We start from the raw sequence: 26,993 nt of genomic DNA, 5'->3' as shown, positions 1-26,993 counted from the left end.
CCGGCATCATTCCTATTACGCGTGCAGTGTGTTCTCTATTAAGCTACCGTTGCGCCATTCTCCTGGCCACTTTGTTGAATGTTTTTTTTTTTGCGCAGACAATCTGAAACAGGGAGAGTCAGCCAGCACCATTCGCGGTCTAGGCGACAACCGTAGGATGGCCTTTGAACCACATGCGTCACGTAGTCTGGAAGCTTTGCAACAGGGAAGTGGCGAACGAACCCTCGTATGTTAACTCAAGGCGTCAAGACTGCAACACGCGAGACCCTCGATTGCGCAGAGAACGAGAAAAACAATAAAATTCGAGGGGGTCGAGTTTTTGTGAGTGACAAACAACGCAACAAAGTGAAAATTATGAACTCATCAGACATACTTCAATATACCATTCGCATTTTAAGCACGCTTCACTATAGCCATTATGTTCAGACCCGCGACAGCCGGGAGTGAACATTGAGCGTCGTATGGTATGGTATGAAAAACTTTATTTGGGTCCTGAGGGATCAGTCTGGGACTGATGCGGGTCGCTCCCACGTCGGGACAGAGAGGCCGAGGCCCTCTACCGTCACACGGGCCCTCTGGACAATCCTGAGTTGGTCTGCCAGCACTTCACTGAGCGTTGTAGTCAAATTACAAATTTCCAAATTGCCATTTGCTGCTTCAAAAGGCTACATTCTTCATCTGTTTGAACTATTCAACACACATTGCAGTATTTCTGTACATTCTGCGCACCTAAAAACTGCTGCCCTCTGACACACCATACAAAGTGAGCCATGAAAGTTGTGCCTTCTGTCTTCTCGCATCGAACGATCCCTTTTGGTTTCCAGTAGCAACGATAAGTAGTTGTTTTTCTTATGCATTTACAAGCACAAGACTATAAAGTCCCGCATGTTAAAATAAATGACCGTGCTTGCCTTTACTTGAGCTTTTTTGTCAAGCAGCGGCTAGCAGGCTAGGCTTGCTTGCGTTTCATTGCATACAACCTCATCGCATCGCTTTTGTATATTGTGAGCTACACACCGAAGCTGCGCATTAGCTTCTAATCTAATAAGAGAAGAGTGAGTCAGAAGCTCTTTAATGCAAGACAAACGTTTGCTGGCGCACATATGAACACTCAAATACTGCCGTTCATAGAAAGAACAAAAGTAATAAAGTATAGACGACGCTTAAGCCTCGCCTTTCAGAGTGGAACGCAATAGCATTCGAAGATCCCTTACTGCTTCTCACACTCGCCGGCAACTAGAGCGCATGTAACCATAATGTTTACCGGGAAATCCTGGCTGCGAACACTATGCATAAAGGCGGACTTTGTGGTAGAAACGCGGCCTCTTGTGTGGGCCACGATGCGGCTGAGGCGAGCGCCAGCTGGAGGTATTGCAAGGAACCTGGCGCGCCGCTCTGTGACCCCCAAGTCACCCCCGCGTACCGGCGCGCGCAAATGGCATACGCCGCAGCCGCTCTGTGAATTGTAGAAACGCTGGAAAAGGGGTTTCATTGTGAGTTTTCGCACAACAGAATAATGTTTTCTCGCATAGTCAAATTACAATCCGAGAGGTGTTTGGCGCAGCAAAGCCTTAGCTGTTTTTGCGTCATTAAACCCTATTTAACTAACTAACTAACAATCCGAGAGCTATCATGTCTGTGGGTTGTGTGTAAGTAGTAGTTTACTGTTTTACCCCGCATTTTAGCTTGAGAAATTCAAATAGTTCAGTAAATTCCTTGCGTCACATGGAGCGCCTGGTTATGCGTGGTTCGAAAATATGTTATGCGTGGTTCGAAAATACGAAAATAAGGACACAGAAAAAGTACTTAAATAAGCCTAATAATGAAAAAAATGATGGTATAGGCAGCTACATCTCTTAGGCTCCATGTGTGGCACTTCAATATAGGTGTCGGCCTTGCATGCTAGAATGTAATTTAATGTTCACCGAATTTCTTTGAAACCTCGCTTCCGAGAAAGCTTTATAGACAAGAGAGAGAGAATAAATTTTATCTGTACATATAGAAATTGTGTTGCCCGTAAAGGTGGGGTGTCGCAAGTGGTCGGGGCGCCTATTCCAGGGCCCGGCTGGCCCTTGCCATCCTCTCTGCCCTTTGGACCAGCCTATGGTGGTCGTCAAGCGCAGGGCTGGACACTAATGCACCGCATTGTTCCTTTTTATTGTTTATAGTGTGATGTTCTTCACTGTGTAATGTACACTCCCACGTGATGTGGAATGGAGTTGGTTTGGCCATATATCACGGTCATGTATCTGTATGCCGTGGGATAGAGTTCATGTAACCTCCATTGCTGCAGATTCCATTGCTGTAAGATTCTTATATGGTGGCGTATGCATTCTTCTAATCTCCTTGTAATATGTCAGAAATGATGCGTAATTGTGATCAGTAGGTGTTCGGTCTTCTACTGCATTGTCCGTGGCGGCTCGGCGATTTGTGAAGTCTCGAACCACCTCGTCCGCAAATAGGTTCCCGGTGATGTCCTCATGCCCTAGGGCTCAGATTATAGTCTAGGTGCATTCAATTGAGGGGTGCTTATTAGCTTTAGACAGAATTGGGTATGTCATCACACCTATTCTACCCCTTAGGTAATTTTTCCATGCTGTCTGTGAGTCCGTAATTACTGTCAGTGGCGCTTTAATATCAATGCGCGTGCAACCTCCTGTGCTTCTGTTATAGAGGATCGGGCTATTTAGGCGCAGGTTGTAATTTTTATTCTTAGGTCTGTTAACAGTGTCACGGTTTTCTTTGCGTTTGTCTGACAAGGTACGGCATCTGTGATTCTCACCATGCTCGTATATTTTGTCATTTTATCTATCTACTGTGCCCGCAGTAGGTAACCGCAGTAGATCTCTCTGCTCTGCAGCATGCAGAGTTGGATCCATGTTCCCTGGTAGTAGGAATACCGCGTACCAGTCTGATTATGCAAGAGAGTGCCTTGGTCCTTTAATGTGTTTTTACTTGTTCGCCGAGGCCGATCCTATGCCAGTTGGCGCTTTCTGCCTGTTGGTGTTTGCAGCGGGCAGTTCCTTTGTGTGGTCAGTTGTACTTCAGCGAACTCTTCAGATGTGTTGTAGAGGCCAAGCGCTAGCAGCTTCTCATTCAAAGTATTTTGTGGTAATCGTAGAGCTGCTTTATATGCCATTTATTACTATTTGGTCCGCTTTTCTGTTCCCTCCCGGTTCATATTTTGATAGTGTAGGGAGTATGTTATTCTGGTCATGACCAGGCTCTTTACCAAAGCGAGCGTGTCTTGCTCTTTCATTCCTATTCGATTGTCCGTTACTTGGACTATCGCGCGAAGAATTTACTGATTTGTTCTTTTAATCATGTTTAGTGTGTCGAGGCTTCGTTGAGAAGAAAGATCGCCTGCAGCACAATAGGCACTCACGTTGGTACGCACTCAAAGGGCGTTTTCGACGATGAACATCGCATGCTTGACGCTTAGGCTGTAAATATTGCTACGTGCGTTCACGGAGTAATTATCGGTGTTGTTCCAACAAAAGACGACGACAAACGGTGCAAGGTGCATAGATACCTAGAGTGGACAGTGCTGAAGACAATTCTGTAAATGTGCCTTGGAAATATTCTTCTCTGTTACTGCTACTTCGATATATATATATATATATATACATATATATATATACATATATATATATATATATATATATATATATATATATATATATATATATATATATATATATATATATATATATATATATATATATATATATATATATTATGTTTAGTGACAACATTGAGACTTATGGCCATACTGCACAGATCGTTCTTTATTTATTTATTTTTTTTATTTATTTACATTACCCCTAAGGGTCCTTACGCGAGGGTATTACATAAGGGGGGGGTGGCACAACCATGAGATATACACAAGAAATAGAACTACATCACATAAACATAAAGTAAATAGATACGAACAAGGGTTATATGCACTTAGTCATGAAAACACAAGAACATTTTACATAATAGGTTAATAAGTGCATATAACAATAAGTAATATCCAATCTGCTACCACTAACCGTTTTTTCGCAACGAAATTTTGAAAGATGGTAAGTTGACTTCAGTAGCTATGCGTGATGGTAGGTTATTCTATTCTATTATTGTGCGAGGAATAAGTGATCTTGCCTAAAGCGATATGCGGCACATTATGCGTCTTACTTTGTTAGCGTGGTCACGGCGTGGAAAAACTGCAGGGAGTGGCGAAAAGAAGTCATCGTGAAGCGTGGAATGGTGATAAAGTTTATGAAATAAGGTTAGGCGAGAAAACTGGCGTCGACGTGATAGTGATTCTAACTCGGCACGTTGTTTTAACGGTGTGACGCTGGTGAAGCGTGAGTAATCGGAGAAGATGAAGCGAACAGCACGGTTTTGCAGAGATTCAATGTTGTTGATTATGTATGCTTGATCGGGATCCCATATGGCAGAAGCATATTCAATTTTTGGGCGGATCAGCGTGACATAAGCAAGTTTTATTAAGTGTGAAGGTGCATGCTTAAGGTTGCGCTTAAGAATACAGAGTGCTCTGTTAGCTGATGCTAAGACGGTGTTAATATGGTAATGCCAAGTTAAGTCAGACTGAAGATGAAGGCCACGATACTTGTAAGTTTGCGCAAGGTCTACTCTAATATTATTGAGAAAGTAAGCGGTAGTAAGTCGAGTGGAATGCTTGGTAAATGATATTAGCTTGGTTTTAGACGTATTTAAATACATTAACCACGAGGAGCACCAAGCGGTCACTGCATCAAGATCAGTTTGTAAGGAAAGTCGGTCAGCGTCGTTACTAATATTACGATATATAACACAATCACCTGCGAATAATCGAATTCGAGATGAGACACATTTGGGTAGATCATTATTAAAAATTAGAAAAGTAGGGGACCGAGGACGCTGCGCTGGGGGACTCCAGACTTTAAAGATACAGAAGTGTTACAACCATTAGCACATGTAAATTGTTGCCTGTTGGAGAGAAAATCTTTAATCCATGCAAGAATCCATACATGTTCCCTAATGATACCATGCCTAGTTTTATGATGTTTGTTGTTCTTTATTCAAATCATTTACCGCCATAAAGCAGCGTTGGGGCAGTCGCCTCTGTGGAGACCTGCTGATTAAATTTTGCGACCCATCGTTTTCGAAAAAAGAAGTTCGAATTTTAGGCACAATAGCGCTGCTCCATGCTAGCCCCATACAATTAAGCCAGCGCAGACGGCAATGCACGCCGCAAACTGCGCAGAACAACGGAAAGGCTTAAGTAGTGAGTACTCGGGCTCTGTATGCAACACAACCGTAAAAACGCAGATACGGACCAACGCTTCAGCAACAAAGCTGCTCTAATCGGAAGGCTCATCTCTTGCAGTCCCTCCATACACATGGCAATGAAAGAGAACAACCTGATACGACTGGTACAAGACTGTCATCAGCGGCATCGTATACGTCACGCCCTGCCTATGCCTCTCCAACGCCGAGAAACACAAGATTAACGTCATTATAAAGAAGCCATACAAGCAAGCCTCGCACGTCCTTCAATTGACGGTGAATGAGAAGCTAGCAGAATTGGGCCTACATAACACCACTGACGAGTTAGTTGACGCCCAGCGCAATGCACACTACGAGCGGTTCTCACAAACAAAGACCAGCCGGCATATCCTCCGCACGGTGACATCCAACACCTTACACAGACCGGAGTCAAGGTCCCCATCCTCCCGGACCTCCGAGTCCATTCCTCATCCCTCTCATCCCACGCAATATGCACCCTGCCTACAATGCAGATCGGCGCGCCGACAACGCGAGACAACTCAACAAGCGTTACGAAGGGTTCACACGTGTAGCTTACGTGGACGCAGCGGAATACCCGCAACTGCCGGCCATGGCGCTAGCTGTGGTCATGGTGCCGAACCGTACCACTACCAGTTCCATACGCTGCACACAAAGCGACTACGGCCTCTTGCATCATTAGCAACTCCGAGACGGCTGTCCACAATTTCACCAGAGCCCTCATCTCAACGCAAGCACACCGCGTACTCTATAACACATCCCCATCCCGTCACTGCCGCGTTCAGTTAATCTGGGCCCCGGACCATTCGGACCTTGCCGGGAACGAAGTCGCTCACGACGCTGCCCGCGACACCATTTACCAGGCGCGTGACCCGTCATCGGAGGAGTGACCTCCATGACGACCGCAGCCCAGCAGGCTGAATACGAGGCTGTCGTCTCTTGGCGCGGCCACGTGAAAGGCAGAATGGTTACGTATTGTCCCGCAGTAGGGACGGTGAATAATACAACGGCAGATCTGTAAACGATGAAACTAACATTTATCGGGCAAACTTGTGCCCACAAAAGCAAGTTGCACTCAAAGCACAGCGATAGCGGTGAACAAGGTCAGCGATCGTCGAAATCTCATCTGCTGGTCAAGCGCGTCGGCTTTTATATGTGCGTCATCGAAGGTTCCGCAGTAATCGCTGGTGCCCGCGTGCACTCCAGAAAGCTCTACACATGTCGCGTCGCACATGCAATCAGATCACACAACCTTCGGTGACAACAGACATCAGACAGAACCATCATTAACATTCGAGAAACTTCCGATACATGTGGGCGCTTCCCGCGCTGAGCGATATTTGTTCTACGGTGAAAAGCGGTCACCGCAAAAGAAAAACAAATGCACGTGTCAGTATGGTGAAATCCTCATGCATTATCGTAAGACCAGAATGGAGTAACCACCTCCTGACAAGTCACTGAATAAGTACACATCGACAACGTGGTGATTATTACGGACACACCAATTCTCCGCACCCTCGCTGTACATTCATGTTTACCCAGATGCTTACACACCACAATGCAAAGCGTGCGGAGAAGTCGCGCCCACTTCGACCACATTATCTGGGCATTAGGGTGGTTGCTTGGGCTAGTTGGTAATTCATGATCAAAAATAATGTACAGAGCGAAGTACAAGGACTGCGAGAGACGGCATACACAGCGCTGACTTCCAACAATATTTTATTGCGTTTCCATATACATGTATATATACACACGATGTGGCAACGCTATATTGTTGGGAGTCAGCGCTGTGTATGTCGTCCCACGCAGTCCTTGTCCTTCGCGCTGTACATTATCTTTTTATATCTGGGCATGTCCCGCAGCGACACACACCATTAAACCCAGCACCAACCCTACATCTACGATCACCATGGCCGAGCAGTGGGAGGCAGTGCTGCTCAGAGCATGCCCGGAGAATCAACTCTGCGCAGTCTGGTAGTCCGACGCCGCCGCCAAGACTTAAAGTCTTACCGCTGCCTGAAGAAGAGGAGCTCCGGCGGAGTTAGGCTCCCGGTACCTGCCCCCTTGACCTCAGCAAGAACATTTTAAAAACTTTTTTCTCTTTCTTTCTCGTATGGAACAAGCAAAACAAAAGAAATAGTTACTTGTTTGGAATCTAATTCTGCAGTAATTGCAGTAGCCTTGTGATCCCACTGACGAGGCTGAGCTATTCGTAGAATCACACAAGCTGCTGCTAAGATGCTTGAAGGGACAGGTTCATCAGTGCATGAAGCAGTCGTGTAGCTGACACGAATGAGACAAGGTAAGCTGATTGAGGCCAATGGAGGGGAATCATAGCGTATTAGAAGAGACAAATATATGAAGCTATACTAGTGGTACAGGATGTGCCCACGGGAGTGTGATATCTGTACCTCGAAGCCAGAAGGATGATGAAATGTGAAAGCTTTTTCAGTTGCCACAGTCTTGGTGGGTTAGTAGAAATGATGTAAGGAGATGATTTGTATGTCGAATCGGTAATCGAAGCTGAACGCGAACAGGCCCACTAGGCCTGTAGACGCCGATAAGGTAGGTCCGCGACTTTTCTATCATGCTCCGGATCGATGTACAATGTGGTAGGCCAAGACCTATTAGCAACACTTTAACCTTCACGTTCTCTAACACAGGGAGGCAAGTCGAGCACGAACTCTACATCACAGGCACACTGAGGTGTATATTCTACAATCAGCGCATGGTATAGTTGAAGAAGACTTCGTTTAGGGGCTGCCCTCATCTCAGCCTAGTGACGACAAAAACAACGTGCATGAAACTCGAACGCTCTGTATGTAGCGCATTAGTGCACTTTGACCACGATAACTTGCGGTAAATGACACCTTCAAATTTCATGCTCCTACGGGGGCCTGTAAGGTCATTGTAAATAAATAACCTGCATCGTGGTTTGTACTGCGCATCAGTTTCATTTTTTAAAGTGCTGAATCTCTTGTGTTTGAATGCTTTATAGTAGAAATGTATAAGTGCCACTTGCTACATAATATGTTCACTAGCTCATATAGTACTGTGTCTGTTTATACCCCCCCTTACGTCATGCTCCTACGGGGGCCTGTAAGGTCATTGTAAATACATTTTGAAATAGATAACATTTATCATTGCAGAAATAGATACACATTGCGCACTGGTGGTCGCATTGGGCGCGGTGCGCATAGTCCCGCTCGAAATAATATGTCCTTACTCAACTTGGAGCATTTCTTTTAAGCAGCTAAGATTACATGTCGGGCTATATTGGTTTCTAAGGCGGCCACATGGGTCGCTTAAGAGCTATCTTTAATCATCTACCTAGCTCTGCCTTGTCTGCCCAATATCACTCTACATCGCGTCGTACCCTCCCGTACTCCTTCAGCATTTCCCGCCACATTATCAACATAGCATGACACACTACAAACAGAAGCGCACAAAACATGTGTTCAATCGTACTTTCGTTCTAAAGGTCGCCGCTCTATACATGTATCACTTTGGAACCAGACAACAATAATAACAAAAGTACCTACAGGATCAGACATGTATTTACTGATAGTACGGCATTACGTAAGCCAAGTAAAGAACCAACTTACTGAGGTATTGCACTATATGCCAAAAACAAACCCACTACGACGTTTTGAAAAAAACGCCATTCCTGTTTCATAGCGCTGTATAAAGGCGGCTAATTCATAGTTGCAATTCAAAGAAATAAAGAGTGCACCGAAAATCTCTAATGTAAAGTGGTTTTGCTGTCTGAACATAATTTTACGCGGCAGCAGCACGAAGCTAGGAACTACTGAGCGGAAAGTCGCTACTATGCTTTCAGATGTTGTAGGCATTGACGTCGTATTCTCTGTGAGTAGACAGCGCCAGTGCCGCACAAACGCCGCATCAAAATAAATTGGGAGTAATCTCACTGCAGCTGTCACAGTAAAACACCATTTTTTCGATAATGACACCAAGCATAGAAAACCATCGAGCCTCACGAAAGCAGCACGTCTGGTCGTCTGACAGTCTCTTCCTTCAAGTCATTGACGTGATGTCTGAGTTCCTTTAGTTAAATTCAAAATAACTCGATCGGGGTACTTGATGTGGCATGCTCTACAGCATAGCGCAAGCATAACATACAAGATGTGTGTGATTTTTCTGCTCTACACTGGTACACCCATTGAGGTGTATACTTGCCCCACAATGGTAACCATCATCTGTGCTGCTTGCGTTTACTTCCTTGAAAACGCTGCGCTCACTACATTCTTGCCGAGAATGCTCTGTCATACTGATAACGCGCATGCCGTTAATGACTTAGAAGGTCCGAGCTCACGGCGCTAAAGAAAGGAAATGCGGCCAATACAGATGACGATTACTGTTGTGTGGCAACATACCACCCATAGGGTCCAATCTTGTTTAAGAGTGTACGTGACGAACCTTTCATCCCAATGAACGACTGTGGTCGCTGATGTCTTGAGCGGAAAGCTACTCAACAATACGAGCAACAGGTGAGCCAGGTAGCGAGAAGTGAGACCTTCGGCTCGAATGAAGTATCAATACAATCGGAGGCAAACTTGCATCACTTGGTGCGAGATAATTTCGTTGATCTTACTATATATTCACAGAGCTTGACTTGTTGCTAGGTTTAGTTTTTCTCACTGCAGAAATCCTTATTGGGAACGTTGAACCGCAAAAAAAGAAAGCTACGCTCAGCCCTCGTTTCTTCGTCGAGATTCATTAATACTCAACAACGCGCATATTTACATATATCCATTAACACTATAACAGTGGTATGTTAGTCATCTCTTCAACGCCTGTAAATATTGGCACTGTTTGTTCAAAAAAGCCCATATTCATGTCCTTATTAGACGCTCTAAGCAGAATGTAACATTATTGTATCGTGACTCCGACTTCAGATCGTTTCTACCTGTTTTTCACAGGGATTTGACATGAACCAGCACATTACATTGTCACTGCAAGTAAAATATGGCACATAATCACTGTGGCGCACCTGAAATCTTCTTTCAGTAGTGGTAGGAAGGTCCTGGCTTCTTCGCCGCTGAATTACGTCTAGAGACCGAAGTTACCATGTAGCTAGAATATTCCTTAAATTTGTGGGGTATATTTGCATGCTTTCGGCGAAAAGTTAAAGAAAACGGATCTGAGAGTTCGTTTCGGTCTTCTATTCTCATTTCCGGTATCTGCTTATGACTATCTGTAATTCGCAGTTTTACATTTGTTTCCGGCACCTTTTTCTTGCTTCAGTTGTCGGCGACGCTGCTTTAGCGCACGGAATTTAATCACAGCGTTAAACCGGTCAGTGTTCGCATTCAGTTTCAGTAGCTCAATTGCAGGCGAGATGATTCGATTGAGACGTGAAGAGCTTGCGAAAGCTTGGTTCCGAGAAAGAAGCTAGATTGCTTTATAGCAAAAATAATGCTTCTTTCTTACACCCGACACTAACAATCTGCACGCTATGGCTGTTGCGCGTAAGATGGTTGTACGCACGACAGCATTGAAAAAACAAGCAAATTTTAGATTCACTTGACTTATGCATTCGCCGCGACTCTAAGCTATCCGAAGAGACACTTCTCGCAGACGGCAGTTTCGGCAAAAGGCCAAACTACCGTCTGCAACTTCGATTTCGTGCACTCTCGTGCTGCGAGCGTCGAGCTAGACTTAGTGTAACTGCTCCCGAAATAAACGCAGCTGCGTCTTGAAATATGCCATGCTTGCCCTTTTACTCCGTAAGGCCAAACGTCTGTGACATCCGCTGCCTTTTCAAAAGAAAACAAGCACAAAACCAGCATGGTCTTATAAACAATCGATCGTGTGAGAAAAGAGAGCGTCGACAGACACCGCGTACCTTGGTGACTTGACGTCTAGACACCACAGAAGAGATAATTTTCTTGGAAGAACTTTTACGTAGTGAAAATTCAACAGAAAGCAAAGTTTGCTTTCAGAAGTGATATAGTGCGGCGTTCTTCAATTCTGCGGCGTGTCTACGACCCTAGGCCACAAAATATATTGTGTTGAGTGGGATATGTCGGGAAGCGCGGCAGAACTTGCGTTTCGTCGTTACATTTGTTCGACATCCGGCGCCAGAATACTGCAGCAACATTCTGTGAGTTTTCAGTTCCTGGCATACATCCTCGGTCTGACAATTTTCGCATTGGCTTTTGTAGGTTTGTGGAAAATTTCGTGCCTTATAATCTTCCTATGCTTAAATGTGTGCACTGGATACGCAGGGGAACAACAATCACCGCGAGCGACCACTTTCCTTCGTGTATTGACGACTTAGCTTTTGTGCACCCGCCGTGGTTGCTCAGTGGCTATGGTGTCGGGCTGCTGAGCACGAGGTCGCGGGATCGAATCCCGGCCACGGCGGCCGCATTTCGATGGGGGCGAAATGCGAAAACACCCGTGTGCTTAGATTTAGGTGCACGTTAAAGAACCCCAGGTGGTCAAAATTTCCGGAGTCCTCCACTATGGCGTGCCTCATAATCAGAAAGTGGTTTTGGCACGTAAAACCCCAAATATTATTACTTAGCTTTTGTGAATATCGTGGACCAACATGTGAATTGCGTTTATAGCTTGGCTCAGGATTCCGGACCTGGTGAACGGGCAGTGAAAATTCAAACTTTTCTTAAGGAGAGGGAGTGCCTATTCTCAGTTAGGTTCTTGTAATGAGGTGTTCCGTTGTAACGAGTGAATAAGAACCTAATAGCGAATTATTTTCTAATAGGAATGTCTGTCTGTCTGTCTGTCTGTCTGTCTGTCTGTCTGTCTGTCTGTCTGTCTGTCTGTCTGTCTGTCTGTCTGTCTGTCTGTCTGTCTGTCTGTCTGTCTGTCTGTCTGTCGGAAGAAGCACGTCCGACGATGGGATTAGAAACATCGGTCCTCCAGCGGTGAAGCCTGTTGCTCTAACAATCAAGACAAAATTTTTCTTTCGTACATGGTAGTTATCACATCATATGTAATGCGATAAGCGAGAAACGCACCACCATGCACGACAGAAAAACTTCAAGAAGTTCTGCACTTAAAAGAGCAGCGACGACGGGCAACATATCAAGAGGTGGTACCAGACGGGTTGGATTTCTGTTAGTCATACATGTCCATACATATTCGCAACAGGAGGTGGCATGCCTCTGAAGCAGCAAAACTCCGGAGACAGCTCGACACATACTAATGTCATGCAAAGGGACTCTTTCAGCGAGACCCGCAGAAAACGTTCACCTTTCAGAAGCGCTGGGATTGGACGGATGCATTAACCGGTAGCAGTGGAGCTAAACCGGCGACTTTTACAATATAAGTGAACAGTGAAATGCAGGGCAGAAATTGATCGGACCGGATCCGTTTCAGGCGTACGTAATTTTACAAAGGAGATATACAGGTTTTAAGGAGGAGAGAAGTTAACTGGGAGACACAGAGATAATGCTAGACCGATAAATATATATGGTATGACTGATTAGCTCAAGCAAGCTGAGTGACTATTTGTTGCCGCCCTGTTTCGAACGGGATGGCAATATTTTATTATCACCAATACGACGGTGCAACCCCCGGGGCATCGAGGTTTCGCCGCCATCCTCCCTGCGCTCGAGAGTTTCGACCACCGGCAACGTACTTCCGCCTCTGGCCAAGGCCCGGATTGTGCGCGACGGGTCCGATGGCCGCATACTCGCTCGCAAGCGAAGGGGTAGCGGCGCGTGCGCTTGCCACTGCATCTCGCACGGTGACCGCAGCGTCGTGCTCTCTCTCGCGACAAACCTAGCATGCGATTTTAGCTGGTTTACAGCGTTTCTGGTGCTGTTTCACAACCACTTTCGTTCGTGTACTTCGACACGTTCGACGTAGAGACTCGCGAAATTTGTCGATGATGATGTGTGGCTGGAAGTGATTGCTCGATAATATTGCGCCTTAATACAAGTGACATTTCCTCTCTGTGCGCCACATTGGCTAATGCCCATTGGTGAGCCTGGCGAGCGCTTGTTATCGCTGACCTGGTTAGCGTTTCTCATCCTCGTGCGCCGTTCTCGCTTGTCGTCTCGTTAAATCTTCGCCTACACCGATTACCATAGCGCGTAGGATTTGCCTTCTTTTACTCGAGTCATTTGCGACGCGGCATATGTGGCATACGCCTTGCCCTTATTTGGAGCTGTCCCACTGCTATGTAAGCTGCAATATCTCAATCGCACTGCATAGAACTAATGGTGTCGCTCCTTGTGAGGACCCGAATTCCACAAAGTGGTCGGGCGTGTGGCGGAGCCGGTTTTCCTCGCCTTGCCAGTTGTGCGGCGGGGTGTTATTACTAATGAAAACACATTTATTTGTAAGCAACAGCTGCCTCTAATCAATCAACTTGTTGCAGAAAGCTGTCTGTAAATAAGAGCTTGGAGACTCATCTAAATTATCAGGAAATGGCACCGATCACCTAACATAGGCTACTTGAACTATTCCTTCGTGCTAAACCCACGACATAGGCCAACTACACAGGGCGAAATTTGTAATAATGGTCCATTCGTGATATGTGTGCTTACAAAGTAATTTCCTAGGCCAATGGAGGTTCAAACACTCGCTCACGCAATGCACTGGGTACTGTATCCGTCTCCCCAACAGTGGGCAGATACCCCAGCAATGTTGAGTTAAACCCCTTCACTACGTCTAACTGAACATCTGAACATTTTCAAAGGTGGAAGACACCGTGTTGTAGAAAGCAGACCATGCCAGCCCGAAAAACTATGAACACAAGCGTCTGAATGTTTTTCTGGCATACTACACGGAGCATTCACCCAAAACTGCATGGCGACGAACCCAGCCAACTTCACAGCTGGCGCCACTGCTTACGCAATAAGGCGTCGGTGAACTGCATAAAGAGGTCTGGGAACATTATAAATGGCGGGACACTCAGGATAAGCATACATGGACATAATATCATCTGCACACAGCCGGAATATAAGTTCCAACCCCTCTGATTGCTTTAACGCTTCGAACAAGATGGTGGATAGACACCCCTCCCTGCCTCCTCTAGCGTCTCTCTCACGAAATCTATGAATTTTTGTCTACTAGAGGTGCAGGCTGAAAGAGGATAGGGCGGCGGGTAAAGTTTCTGTTTCGTTTTTTGTTTCGTTGCAAGCCGTGGGAAAATGTAGCATATTTGCCAGCTTCAGAGTTTTGCAGCTGATGAGACGCATCGGCAGTCTGCTCTGAGCTGAGCGGCTTGGTAGTTGGAAAAGTGGTCATAAAAAAATAGAAAAAAGCCTCGGCTACCTGGCAATATAAATTATTCAACACGAATAAGCAGTGCTCGTGCAGGCGGGTGGCATTCTGTAGAAAAGTGTAGGACCAATACTGAAAAGGAAACTGAGGTCTCGCACAAAGCCAACGTCGCAAGAAAAGAAAAAGAAATAAAAGACAGACGCAGCGGTTACTTATAGCAAACGCACGAAAACTTTACAAAATTATTTAGGGGGGGGGGGGGGCAGCCTACATCTTCAGCCCTCGTACGTCAGCCTTAGTTGCTGCACTACTGAAACTTTAAACTCATTTAGAATTGCGTCTTGTCTGTCTGTTACTGTTTTGGTAAGTTATTTATTTGTCTAACTTTCGTGTACTGGCCATGTAAATTAGGGGCGCATATTAGGACGTTTATGTCCTGCTCAAACACGACGTTAACGCCAGGGGGCATGTTTTATCATCAACATAAATACCTATCTAGACGTCTTCTTCAGCTTCAGCTCAGCACAGCTACATTTTTAGTGTCTGCCTGGTCAACAAGCACTAACGTCAGCGCAGTCTATGCGGCAACTTATTAAATACATTGCTTTAAACGTAACCTATTTAGAACAAAAGTTTATGCACATTTCAAATGACAATACTTATTCCTATGCCCAAGTTATAAAAGACCACAGATATAGGGGCGAATATTTTCGACTTCTGCATTGTGGCTATGATATTGTGAGTATGAAATTTTTAAAGCGATTTTTTTTTGCGAACTACTCGGCGTTTCCAGTCGTAGAGTTTATATCATTTAACAGGAGTAAAGAGGAAGGTCTGAGGAGAAGCCCACTAGAAAAAAAAATTATATACGAAGTACCGGCGCTTTTCGCTACATAAGAATGCCTTTAGCAAGCTTTCGAGAGGTGGTGATTTGTGGCAGTGTGTTCCACTACGTGTTATGGGTGGCGCTATCCTTACCACCGTGCCCTACCCGTACACGATAGCCAACTGGTACGTCGGAAACCATTTCCTCAAAGACCTGTTCGGAACCCTATGTATCGTGTGCGACCATACGCGCAGCGTCTTAAACGACATTGCCTCGAAGCGCTAGCTGTCGTGAGGGAAGAATGGAAGAATTCTCCCCTTAGAGCCGCGCCGTGGTACCGTATCATCATGGCGGTAACAACTTTATTGAAAATCCGGCAAATTGATGGCCTGGGCCGAGGAGGTCTGGAGATCCTGCTTCTCCGCCGCCTCACGGGCTTGCTGGATGGCCCATAGTTGATCTTGGAGGTTTGAGCGGAATAACGCGGCCGTCCATCGTGCCGTAGCTGCGGAAATTGCATTTTCTCTTCATATGACCTCACATTCCCAGAGAATGTGTATAAGAGATGCGTGATCCCTGCCGCATAGTTTACAGTTATCATCTGAATAGAGGCCCGGATATATACTCCTGAGATGGACGTGGTTGAGAAAGGTCTTGGTTTGTAACTGCCTCCAGTCTGCCGAGTGGACCCTGTCGAGTTTGGGGTTAGGGGGTGGATAAACATGCCTGAAATTTTGATAAAATTTTCTAATATCCCAGTACCTGGTCATTCTGTACCTCTCTGTCCATGCCTCCGTTGGATTTTCAACCCCAACAGAGGATCCTTCTACGCGGGCGCGAAATGCGAGACCTCGCGCAGCGTGGTGGACCTCCTCGTCGAGGTTGGGTACGGGGGTGTCGGGGGACGTGTGAGCCGGGAACCCTATAATATGTCGTTCCTCCGTCTGCTCGGAAGTGACATAGCATGCCCTTTTTTTTACAGCTGTGTTAGACTGAACTATCTACTGGATCAGCCTAGAAATACGAGTTAGACATCCACAAGAAATCGCTGTCAGTTCACCAGAAAAGCTAAATGCTTTCAACAACATCTATTCAACAATAGATCATATTCACACTATCAATCAGGTGATACAGAAATGTGCGGAATATAACCAACCCTTATATATAGCTTTCATTGATTACGAGAAAGCGTTTGATTCTGTCGAAACCTCAGCAGTCATGGAGGCATTACGGAATCAGGGTGTAGATGAGCCGTATGTAAAAATACTGAAAGATATCTATAGCGGCTCCACAGCCACCGTAGTCCTCCATAAAGCAAGCAACGAAATCCCAATAAAGAAAGGCGTTAGGCAGGGAGATACGATATCTCCAATGCTACTCACAGGGTGTTTACAGGACGTATTCAGAGACCTGGATTGGGAAGAATTGGGGACAAAAGTTAATGGAGAATACCTTAGTAACTTGCGATTCGCTGATGATATTGCCTTGCTTAGTAACTCAGGGGACCAATTGCAATGCATACTCACTGACCTGGATGGGCAAAGCAGAAGAGTGGGTCTAAGAATTAATCTGCAGAAAACTAAAGTAATGCTTAACAGTCTCGGAAGAGAACAGCAATTTACAATAGGCAGCGAGGCACTGGGAGTCGTTAGGGAATACATCTACTTAGTGTAGGTAGTGACGGCGGATCCGGATCATAAGACGGAAATAATCCGGAGAATAAGAATGGGCTGGGGTGCATTTGGCAGGCATTCCCAGATCATGAACAGCAGGTTGCCATTATCCCTCAAGAGAAAAGTATATAATAGATGTGTCTTACCAGTACTCACCTACGGGGCAGAAACCTGGAGGCTTACGAAAAGGGTTCTACTCAAATTGAGGACGATGCAACGAGCTATGGAAAGGAGAATGATAGGTATAACGTTAAGGGTTAAGAAAAGAGCAGATTGGGTGAGGGAACAAACGCGAGTTAATGACATTTTAGTTGAAATCAAGAAAAAGAAATGGGCATGGGCAGGACATGTAATGAGGAGGGACGATAACCGATGGTCATTAAGGGTTACGGACTGGATCCCAAGGGAAGGGAAGCGTAGCAGGGGGCGGCAGAAAGTTAAGAAAAGACAGCAGCATTCCAGAGTACGGTAGGAGTGTAGTGACCATCCGTCACTACCTTGTACCCGGTTCGCGGAAATCCAGTTTACTTCGCCTTGCTCATCGTAGGGGTCATTGACCCCTGATCTTGGAATCTAGGTGGCTGCCTGACTGGAGCGACACCTTAGCTGCTCGGCAATACTACTTTTGAGTAAATCCGGTCCACTGTCTGTTCTCAACCTGTCAAACGGTGTGTTCCTTGCCTCCACTAAACCGAGCTCCGAATAGGAGCAAAGCGTTTATAAATGTTGCGGGGCGCATGGATTACAGCGAAGAGAGAAGCGTTTCAGTGCGTTAGGGGGAGGGGGGTTGGATATGCCAAGAAGGAGACGGCGTTGTCGTAGGGTGTGTAGTTTGAGGCCCTTCTCAGCTCTCTCGCCTCTTAGAGTTGACGAGGAGGGTTCAGAAATAGTCCTACAAAAAATATGTACAACAAACGCCGGCGTTGCAGACTGGAAGGGGGGAGGGAGGATGAAGAGCAGGCACCAGTGCAAACATGTGCAATAGTTGTGCGTACTTATTCGGGCGTGGTCGCGCGCCCATGTTTTCAAACATTCCTCATCTAAAGTTGCCCCTCTGGAAACCCCGTTCATATTATATACTTCTCGTTTAAATATTTTCCTTTAATGAACTGTAACAAAGGCGCCACTTACACATCCCAAGGCATCTCACTGCACTAAATAAATTAACACATTGGTATTCAACTCATGGTTTTTGTGTTTCAGTCCAGAACACACATTTGCACCTTCAGTAGGGGTTGTGTGATGCCTTAATAGTGACCTTGCGTGATCTTGAGCAAAATAAGCACCTGATCACTGCCCATACGCTTCGCTTCGTTTAGAGGCCAACATGGCGTTGGGTTAGCGCAACATAATTTAAGGCTCAGAATCTGTTCCTTTTGCTCCCATATTCTTACTTGATTGTCCGCATACTTGAGGTGCTGGCTGCGAAACAGTTATGTGTCAGCTCTGTAAAACAGCACTTTATACAGTATGCACGATCATTCTTCTCTACATTGACGCGTAATGCCTTGCTACTCGGCTCAGCTATTGCGAGAAGTAAACGACTTAGTCACTTTTCTCAAATAATGTCTCACAGCTAACTTCAAGGAGGAGGGCAGAGAACAGCGATCGTGTTGTGTCCCCTAATAAGGTTGTCCTACTCTTCTCCATCTATTCAGGGTCCGCACTATAGTAGGCAGAAGACATCTATTGTCATGCAGCCACGAAACCCGACAGTTATTGTCTCCATGCACATAACGACTGCCGCTTCATCAGTATGCAGCTCTTTCTGATGTTTTATAAGCACGAGCTAAAAAAAAATATGCCGGTTGTCTCGTTCTGTTCATTTCTTGCTTTTTAGAAAGCAAAAAAAAAGGACGTCATCTAGACTGCTATATACGTATAGAAAGAAGTACCTGATCGCAGCATGAGCTATGCACATTGTTCCTAGTCGGACAGGTCTGTTACATACATATATGTGACGCGAGCAGGAGGTTGCGGACGGAGACGGAAATGGTCGCCCGAACACTGCCTTTATTCTTCGTCTACTTCTTTCTCCACTATTCCACCGTACCGTCCTATTGTGCGGTCCGTCACACGCTTCCCCCTCCCACCGAGATAATCGTAGGTACAAGGGCGGATGATACCGTCACAACGTCCTCACATATGAACGATGTCCGTCTGGCAGTCCGGTGACGTCAGGCAGAGCTCAGGTAAATGCACCGAAGCACGTGAACACTGATCGAAGTACATGTTGAGCTCTTGATACAACTGAGTAAGATCGAAGTGCCTTGCAGGAGAAAGAACTATGGTTTCACTTAAAGCTAGTGCATTTGGAATGAAGAATTCGTGGACTTCGGTTGATTGCTATCACTAGAGACCTACGTTGCATGAAGTTGGCTCGCTTCTGGTGGCTGGACATGTGCGTTCTCTGCAACGAGTGCACGTTGCACTAAGTTTTTCATGCGCCATTTGTGTTGCTTTAGTATGCCAGAAAATTGCAGCTGCCTATTCGTCGTCGTTTGCGCTCTTGTGGCATTTGTCGTATCAGGCAAGGTCTTGATCTGTGGCGCTGAAGAGTTCTTGACGACGGTCATTTGTAGGAAAACGACATAACTGCCGAGTTCTTCTTCGGTTCAGTTGACTAGAGTGTTCATGTATTCCTTTGTATTGCATCTTCTCTTTCGATGGCGCTCTTTTTCGACATCGCGATTGTCTGTCGGACTCGTCCTTCATGTTCTTGGAGTTGCTGGGACAACGCGTCCTGCTGTGGCTTGTCCGATGGTGAGGTCCATGTGCGAGGTTCTTCAGAAGCCACATGTAAGGCTGCTATCCTTGTGCCGTCGTGCTGAGAGGAACACGTCTGTTAGTTGTCACTGTGTGATATCCGGTGCCCTCGATTGCAATGTCAGCAGTTTTTGGCGTCTGGCGTGCGCGAAAGCGCTTGAAATATGCAAAGCAGCTAGAAAGCCATGTGTCAGCTTTTCGTCCGCTGTTGATCGAGGTAAACGCTCTATGTCGCGAAGTGAACTTGCGGAGTTGGTGGTTTGATTGTGGTGACGCGGTGGAAAATAAGATGGCTCAATTTGACTTGTTGTATCGATTGCATCAATGCAGCCCGAAATTTCGGGTGGTCGATTATTGGACGACGATGCAGTATATGTGACTGCACCACGGGCTTCTACGGATACGTCTGCCTCTGTAGAAGTTTAGGCTTCATTTGGGAGCGAAACGATTCTGTGAAGACACACGCCGGAATCAGCTTCATAGAACAGTCACATGACTTGAAACCAGGAGGTGGGTCGCACGTACAAGACGCAGTGAACGCATCTTATTCATTAGCGATGGCAAGAGCACGGTAACGGGATGAAGACGCACATATTGCTGATTCCTGCACGGAAGTGAAACTTCATGGAAGATTCAGCCTTGGCGAAAAGCGACTTGGATATCGCTCACAGAACAGAATATTTACTTTATCCATTGTGCCTGGTGAAATAATAGTAGGCGTGCGATTTTATTCCGTCGTTTTGGGGAGATCACTACAAGAGATAGTTGTCGACAGTCTAGTAATACGTCGCTTTGGTTCGCTTTGATGATGATAACTTCATGAAAACTGTGGATGACTGCAGTGACCCAGTTGATATGTCCCCAGCTTGTGGATTATAGACGGATCTGCAACGTATACTTGAAATCGACTGATGATCTCTTCTTTGATTTTCTCCCACGAGTCATTGTTTTCAAAGATGTACGTGAGGTAGAATCGAAATGCCTCACCGGTGACGTAGTCACTGAAGTTGGCGACCATATCCTGTCCCAACGAAGATGCAGCAGACGCGTGGCACTCGAGGAGGCGAAACTAGTCTTCCACGGGCCCATCGTCCGCTGATCCAGTGTACTTGGGTATGTTCAAGGCTTGCGGTGATGCGGTCATGATGGTGGTCGATGTCGGTGGTGAAGCTGTGCGCTCTGTATTCACGCCGTGGTGTTAAGCACTTGCATGATAATGTGAGGCCATGATGAGGTGGCTGCCAGGTCTTTATGACGTGACGCGAGCAGGAGTTTGCGGATGGAGACAAACATGGTGGCTCGAACACTGTTGTTGTTGTTGTTGTCCTGAGTGACCGTGGCACATACCCACAGTGGGGGATTGGCCAAGAATCGGGCGGTTTAATTAGGTGCCTAAAATAATAATGATAACAAGGGAGTTAACAATTTGGGCGTGTGAGTTAAAAAGTAAACGTTTTGTGTTTGGAGAAAAAAGGAAATAATCAGATGAAAACCGGGTATAAGATAATAATAATAATAACAATAATAATTAATAGAAGATAAGAAATAAAAGAAAGCTATGGTTGGGAGGGAGAACGATCAATCTAACATGGAAATCGATTAGTTTCAATGAGGTAATTTTGGATCGCCAAGCAAACATTTCTGTTGCTGAACCCAACAATGGAGGCTCCAAAAGATAGGATCACAGGCACTGATAAAGTCAGACGAATAGAGCGAAGCGGAATTTCGAGTAGTCGTTTTCTTATAATAGAAAAACGTCTGCAAGACAACAAAAAATGGTCGATTGTCTCCGCTTCGCCACAGAATGAGCATAATGGTGAGGGGACCAGACCAGACCTGTGGAGGTTGAAGTTCAATGCAGGTATACGGCAGCGCAGCTTCGTGATGGACACTTCAATTTTCTGTGTTCAGCAAAAATCTCTGTTCCAAGGGTGCAGGAGATGTCCGTAATCCACAGAGTTAGTAATTGCGGAGCCTGATACTGACTGTATAATGATACTCCTGCGAAATCTAGCTGCAGTAACATAAGCAGTCAAAGGGCAGCAAGGAAAAATCGGGCCACTTATCGATGCCTTGGCTAGAGAGTCTGCAATTTCATTAATGATTAGTCATTTATGGCCGGGCACCCAAATCAAACACACGCTTCTCAAGTAACCAGGTACCAATGATTGAAATGCCCTCATCACGCGAGAATCACGAGAAGCAGTAAGGGATGAGCACAATGATAAAGAATCAGTAACTATCACGGTTGACGTAATTGATGCCTTTAGTCTTTCTCTACTTCTTTCGCCACTATTGCACCGTACCGTCCTATTGTGCAGTTCTACACACACACACACACACACACACACACACACACACACACACACACAGATATATATATATATATATATATATATATATATATATATATATATATATATATATATATATATATATATATATATATATATATGTCTGTATGTATTTGTGAGTAAACGCCTACGAATGGCGTATATTGACAACATAGGCAGAGTTAGACGCGACGGCCTTTAGCAGCTGAGCGCCTATCGAGATTCAGCTAGCCAGCCGCGCTTCGTCTCCCTCGTTCACCTTCTCTTGTATGCCCTCCTATCGTGTTGAGGCGTAAACCCACGACGCACGTGTCACATTTCCCTGGGCGCAGACGAAGCCCGCCGGTGTAGTCAAACAGGCTGTCGAGAAATACAGGACTTCAAGCGGATAACATGCGAAATTTCTGTCTTTGCAGACCGTCGGCCATTTGACGTGAGGAGTGGTATGCGGTAGGTTAATTCGCAGATACGATCATTAATCACATAGGCTGCAACATAGTGGCCCAGCAGTTTTTCACATAATAGACGTTTTCTGGCTGGTTTCGCCGCACTAAGCCACCAGGGTCATATATCACGTGTCGGCCGGAAGCGTTGTATCGCGAAAATAACTGCGAGGCATTCTTGCTCTGTGACGGTGTAGTTGCGCTCAGACTTATTTAAAGAGTGACTCGCATAGGCGATGACGTGTTCTTTGGTGTTGAAGCGTTTAATACGGACACTGCCGATGCCAATACCGCTAGCGTCCGTATGAAATTCTGTGGGAGCCGCATGGTCGAAGTGTCGGAGAATGGGATGGGACGTCAGACGAGACTTCAGCTCACGAAAACTAGCTTCCCATTCAGGAGTCCATTCAAAGGGAACGCCCTTCTGGAGGAGGCATGTCAGCGGATACGCGATGTTGGCAAATCCACGAATAAACTGGCGGAAGTACAAGCAAAGCTTCAGAAAACTGCGTAGCTCTTTTACATGGCGAGTTTGCTTAAAGGCTTCCACGGCAGCAGTCATCACTGTATCGGGTCGTATACCGTCCTTATCCACTAGATGGCCCAAAACCAGTATTTGGCGCTCTCCAAAATGACATTTCTTCGAGTTGAGCACCGAACCCGCATTTCCCAAGCACCCTAGCACAAGATTGAGACGTACGTTGCGCTGACTAAACGTGATCCCGAAAATCACTACATCATCTAGATAGCACATGAATACTTCCCACTTTAAACCACGCAGGATGTTGTCCATAAAGCGCTAGAAAGTTGCAGGCGCATTCCAGAGTCCGAATGGCATCACATTAAATTCAAAAATTCCATCTGTTGTTGCAAATGCTGTTTTCCCCTTGTCTGCCTTGTGTATAGGAATCTGCCAGTAACCCGACCTCAAGTCAACACACGAAAAGTCAGACGATGATGAAAGGCAATCGATGGCATCATCAATACGTTGAAGAGGATATACGTCCATTTTAGTGATGGGGTTCAGGCGGTGGTGGTCAACATACATCGCCATGTACCATCTTTCTTCTTAACCAGAATCATTGGCGCTGCCCATGGACTACAGGATTCTTCGATTACATTCTCATTCATAATTTCGCGGACTTGGGCGTTGATCACCCTGCGTTCCGATAGTGAGACTGTACGGCTTCTGTCGCAAATGTTGGGCAGATCCCGTATCTATGCGATGATGTATACGAGAAGGAGGAAGCGATGGTGGCCCCTCTTGCTGCGAAACGTCAGAGTCAGGCATGCTTTAGCAGAATATTCGCCACTTCGTGAGGCTGCTTCCTGCTTAGTTACTTGTTCACCATAGTCAGAATGAAGGAGTGCACAGCAGGGCATGCATTTACGAAGTGGCGTTCATCCACAGAATCAGGGACCTCTGTAAGAATGGCGAACGACAGCACTTGATCTTCATGGTAGGCGGCAAGTTTCAGGCCCTGTGGTAGTATTGCAGGTTCATTGGAACAGTTTACAGCCCATAAGTTAGTGCGTCCCTGACAAATTGGCAGCGGGTAATACGGTATCAGCACATTCCTCTTGATTCAACTCAGATTAGCGGGATCCACGGTAGCGTCAAATGTTCGGTTGGTTGTGGGGAAACAGGTGACTGAAACACAAGTTGCCGATAACGGAGGCACAACTGTATCCCTGGACACAGAAAGCACACTTTCATGACACAGTGGGCCATACATAAGCGCAGCAGAAAAACTCCTACCTGCACTGATTTATCCCGTTCTGCAGTCGACATTGGCACCACACAGTTTAAAAAAATCAAGGCCCAAGATTTCGTCATGCGTACAATGAGGTAGAACAGTGAAATCTGCGTTACATATTGGACCGCCCGAGGTAATGTCTACATTGAAGACACCGACAGGATACAACAACTCCCCATTCATTCCGTGAAACGTATCGGCACGAAACATCACTTTTCGCCCTAGGAGGCTTTTAAACGCAAGACTCATCACTGAAACGGTTGCTCCCGTGTCCACTAAGGTCATCGATGTAACTTCGTCGATTAATACAGACACCTTATTCTTAAACCAACAAATGGGTGGAGGTATCTCTGTTGAATATTGTCCAGCGACCTCACCTGAAACGGCCGCGCTGACTATTTTTCCGGAGGTGGCAAGGGGTAGCGACGCAGCGGGAAGGACGACCGGCTAACGTAAGAAGCGGGTGTAAAGATCGGATGCTGGAGAACGGTTCCGCAGCGGCTCCGGGTGCTGGTGAGGCAATTTTCCTGGATATGTGTGCGATGGCGAATACGTTTCGCCAAGGGGAGCGTGGTACCGCCTAGACATCGTCGATCGGTCGAACCTTGGTGGTTGGCGGTGATTGCAGTACGTGGCAATGTGACCCAAGTCGCCACAGCTATAACGCACAGGTAAACTACGATCGATGAATTGCTCTTCGAAGCGCTCAGCCATGGGGGGTCGTGCAGCTGAGTGGAGCGGCTCAGCCTGCTGCACAGGAGGAGTGGTCGGTCTGCGTGCAAGCCTGCCGGGACGAGGGTGTTCTGCAAGTTTGGTGTTCGGGCGTAAATGTGCCCTCAGGTGGCCATGGAGCTCCCCTGTAGTTGACGTCTGTGACACATACCGACGGCTGCCATGGCACTCCTGTGGGATTGGCGTCTATGGCCCATACCGCCGGTCGCCACGAAGCGCAGGGTGCTTCCGGTGCCATGTGTTGTGGGTAATAAGCATCAGGTTGTTGCGTGACGTGGCGTGCAAGTGCCTGCTGTCGCAACGTTCTTCGCACAAGATATGCCGTATAGCAAACGAAAGATCGGCGGACGGGCTCTCATCGACGCTGGCAACGGTTGCCATATTCGCCAGGCGTCCAAATTTTGGCGCAATGCGACGTGTCTTCAACGTTTCAAACGTAGGGCAATGACGTACGACATCTGTGTTCCCTACTTAGAAAGAAACTGTAGGCATCTTCTGCAATTCCTTTGAGGAGATGTTCGACTCAGTCTTTCTCGGACATCTGTGAATTGGCTATATTGCACAGCTTGAGGATTTCTGCTATCTATGCAGTGCATGCTTCTCCAGGAGTTTGAGCTCTTTGAGCTAGTGTTCTCTCCGCGCGTTTCTGTTTGGCGTAGGAGTCGCCAAAACACATCTGAATTTCCTCAACTAAGTGCTCCCACGTTGTTAAGGAGGCTTCGTGGTTTTGATACCACATCGGCGTTGTCTCACTCGGAAACAGTACGACATGTTCAAGCTGAGTGACAGAATCTCAACGGTTGTATCGGCTCACCGTTGTGTAGTGCGTCAGCCACTCGTCCACGTCCTCGCCCACTTTTCCCGCGAACGAGCGTGGTTCCATGTAGTGATGCTGAGGTCGAACTGGCGCTGACGTTTGAGCTGGTAAAACTAGACCTGGTGTTCGTACACCTCCGTCCAGAGCCATAGGGAAGGTCGTTGGCAAGAGACCGGCAAGGCGACGGCGCCGGCGAAGTTCTAGGTATCTCGACTCCGTGGTACGTTGTGTCATACCCAGCACCTCCACCACTCTGTTAGCCAGCCGCACATTGTCTTCCTCGTTCATCTCTCTTGGATGCCCCCCATACTATTGAGGCGGAAACGCACTACGCATGTGTCACACCATATATATATATATATATATATATATATATATATGTATATCATCATCAGCCTGGTTACGCCCACTGCAGGGCAAAAGCCTCTCCCATACTTCTCCAACTACCCCGGCCATGTACTAATTATGGCCATGTCTTCCCTGCCAACTTCTTAATCTCCTCCGCCCACCTAACTTTCTGCCGCCCCCTGCTACGCTTCCCTTCCCTTGGAATCCAGTCCGTAACCCTTAATGACCATCGGTTATCTTCCCTCGTTGCATGTCCTGCCCATGCCCATTTCTATTCCTTAATTTCAACTAAGATGTCATTAACTCGCCTTTGTTTCCTCACCGAATCTGCTCTTTTCTTATACCTTAACGTTACGCCCATCATTATTCTTTCCATAGCTCGTTGCGTCGTCCTCAATTTAAGTAGAACCCTTTTCGTAAGCCTCCAGGTTTCTGCCCCGTACGTGAGTATTTGTAAGACAAAGCTGTTATAGCCTTTTTTCTTGAGGGATAATGGCAACCTGCTGTTCATGATCTGAGAATGCCTGCCAAACGCACCCCATCTCATTCCTATTCTTCTGATTATTTCAGTCTCATGATACAGATCTGTGGTCAGTACCTGCCCTAAGTAGATGTATTGCCTTACCACTTCCAGTTCCTCGGTACCTATCGTAAACTGCTGTTCTCTTCCGAGACTGGTAAACATCACTTTAGTTTTCTGCAGACTAATTTTTAGACCCACGCTTTTGCTTTGCCTCTCCAGGTCAGTGAGCATGCATTGCAATTGGTCCCCTGAGTTACTAAACAAGGCAAT

General features: G+C 46.3%; 1 protein-coding gene across 5 annotated transcripts in view; it reads left to right on the top strand.

Annotated features, from left to right (window-relative positions):
* LOC135899445 (uncharacterized) overlaps window positions 1-26,993 on the top strand; it is a 359,804-nt gene that overhangs the window by 305,940 nt on the left and 26,871 nt on the right. The window contains exon 1 of one of the 5 annotated variants that reach the window (XM_065428695.2): window positions 11,265-11,413. The exons of 3 other annotated variants lie outside the window; for them this stretch is intronic. The gene's annotated coding sequence lies outside the window, so the exon portion shown is untranslated. Of the gene's footprint in view, window positions 1-11,264; window positions 11,414-18,955; window positions 19,197-26,993 lie in introns of those variants that run through there. One more of the 5 variants, XM_070541324.1, reaches the window with a different exon arrangement.

The sequence above is a fragment of the Dermacentor albipictus genome, chromosome 6 (genome assembly GCF_038994185.2).
Source record: "Dermacentor albipictus isolate Rhodes 1998 colony chromosome 6, USDA_Dalb.pri_finalv2, whole genome shotgun sequence".
Taxonomy (NCBI): domain Eukaryota; kingdom Metazoa; phylum Arthropoda; class Arachnida; order Ixodida; family Ixodidae; genus Dermacentor; species Dermacentor albipictus.
This window is presented reverse-complemented; position numbering and strand designations above follow the sequence as displayed.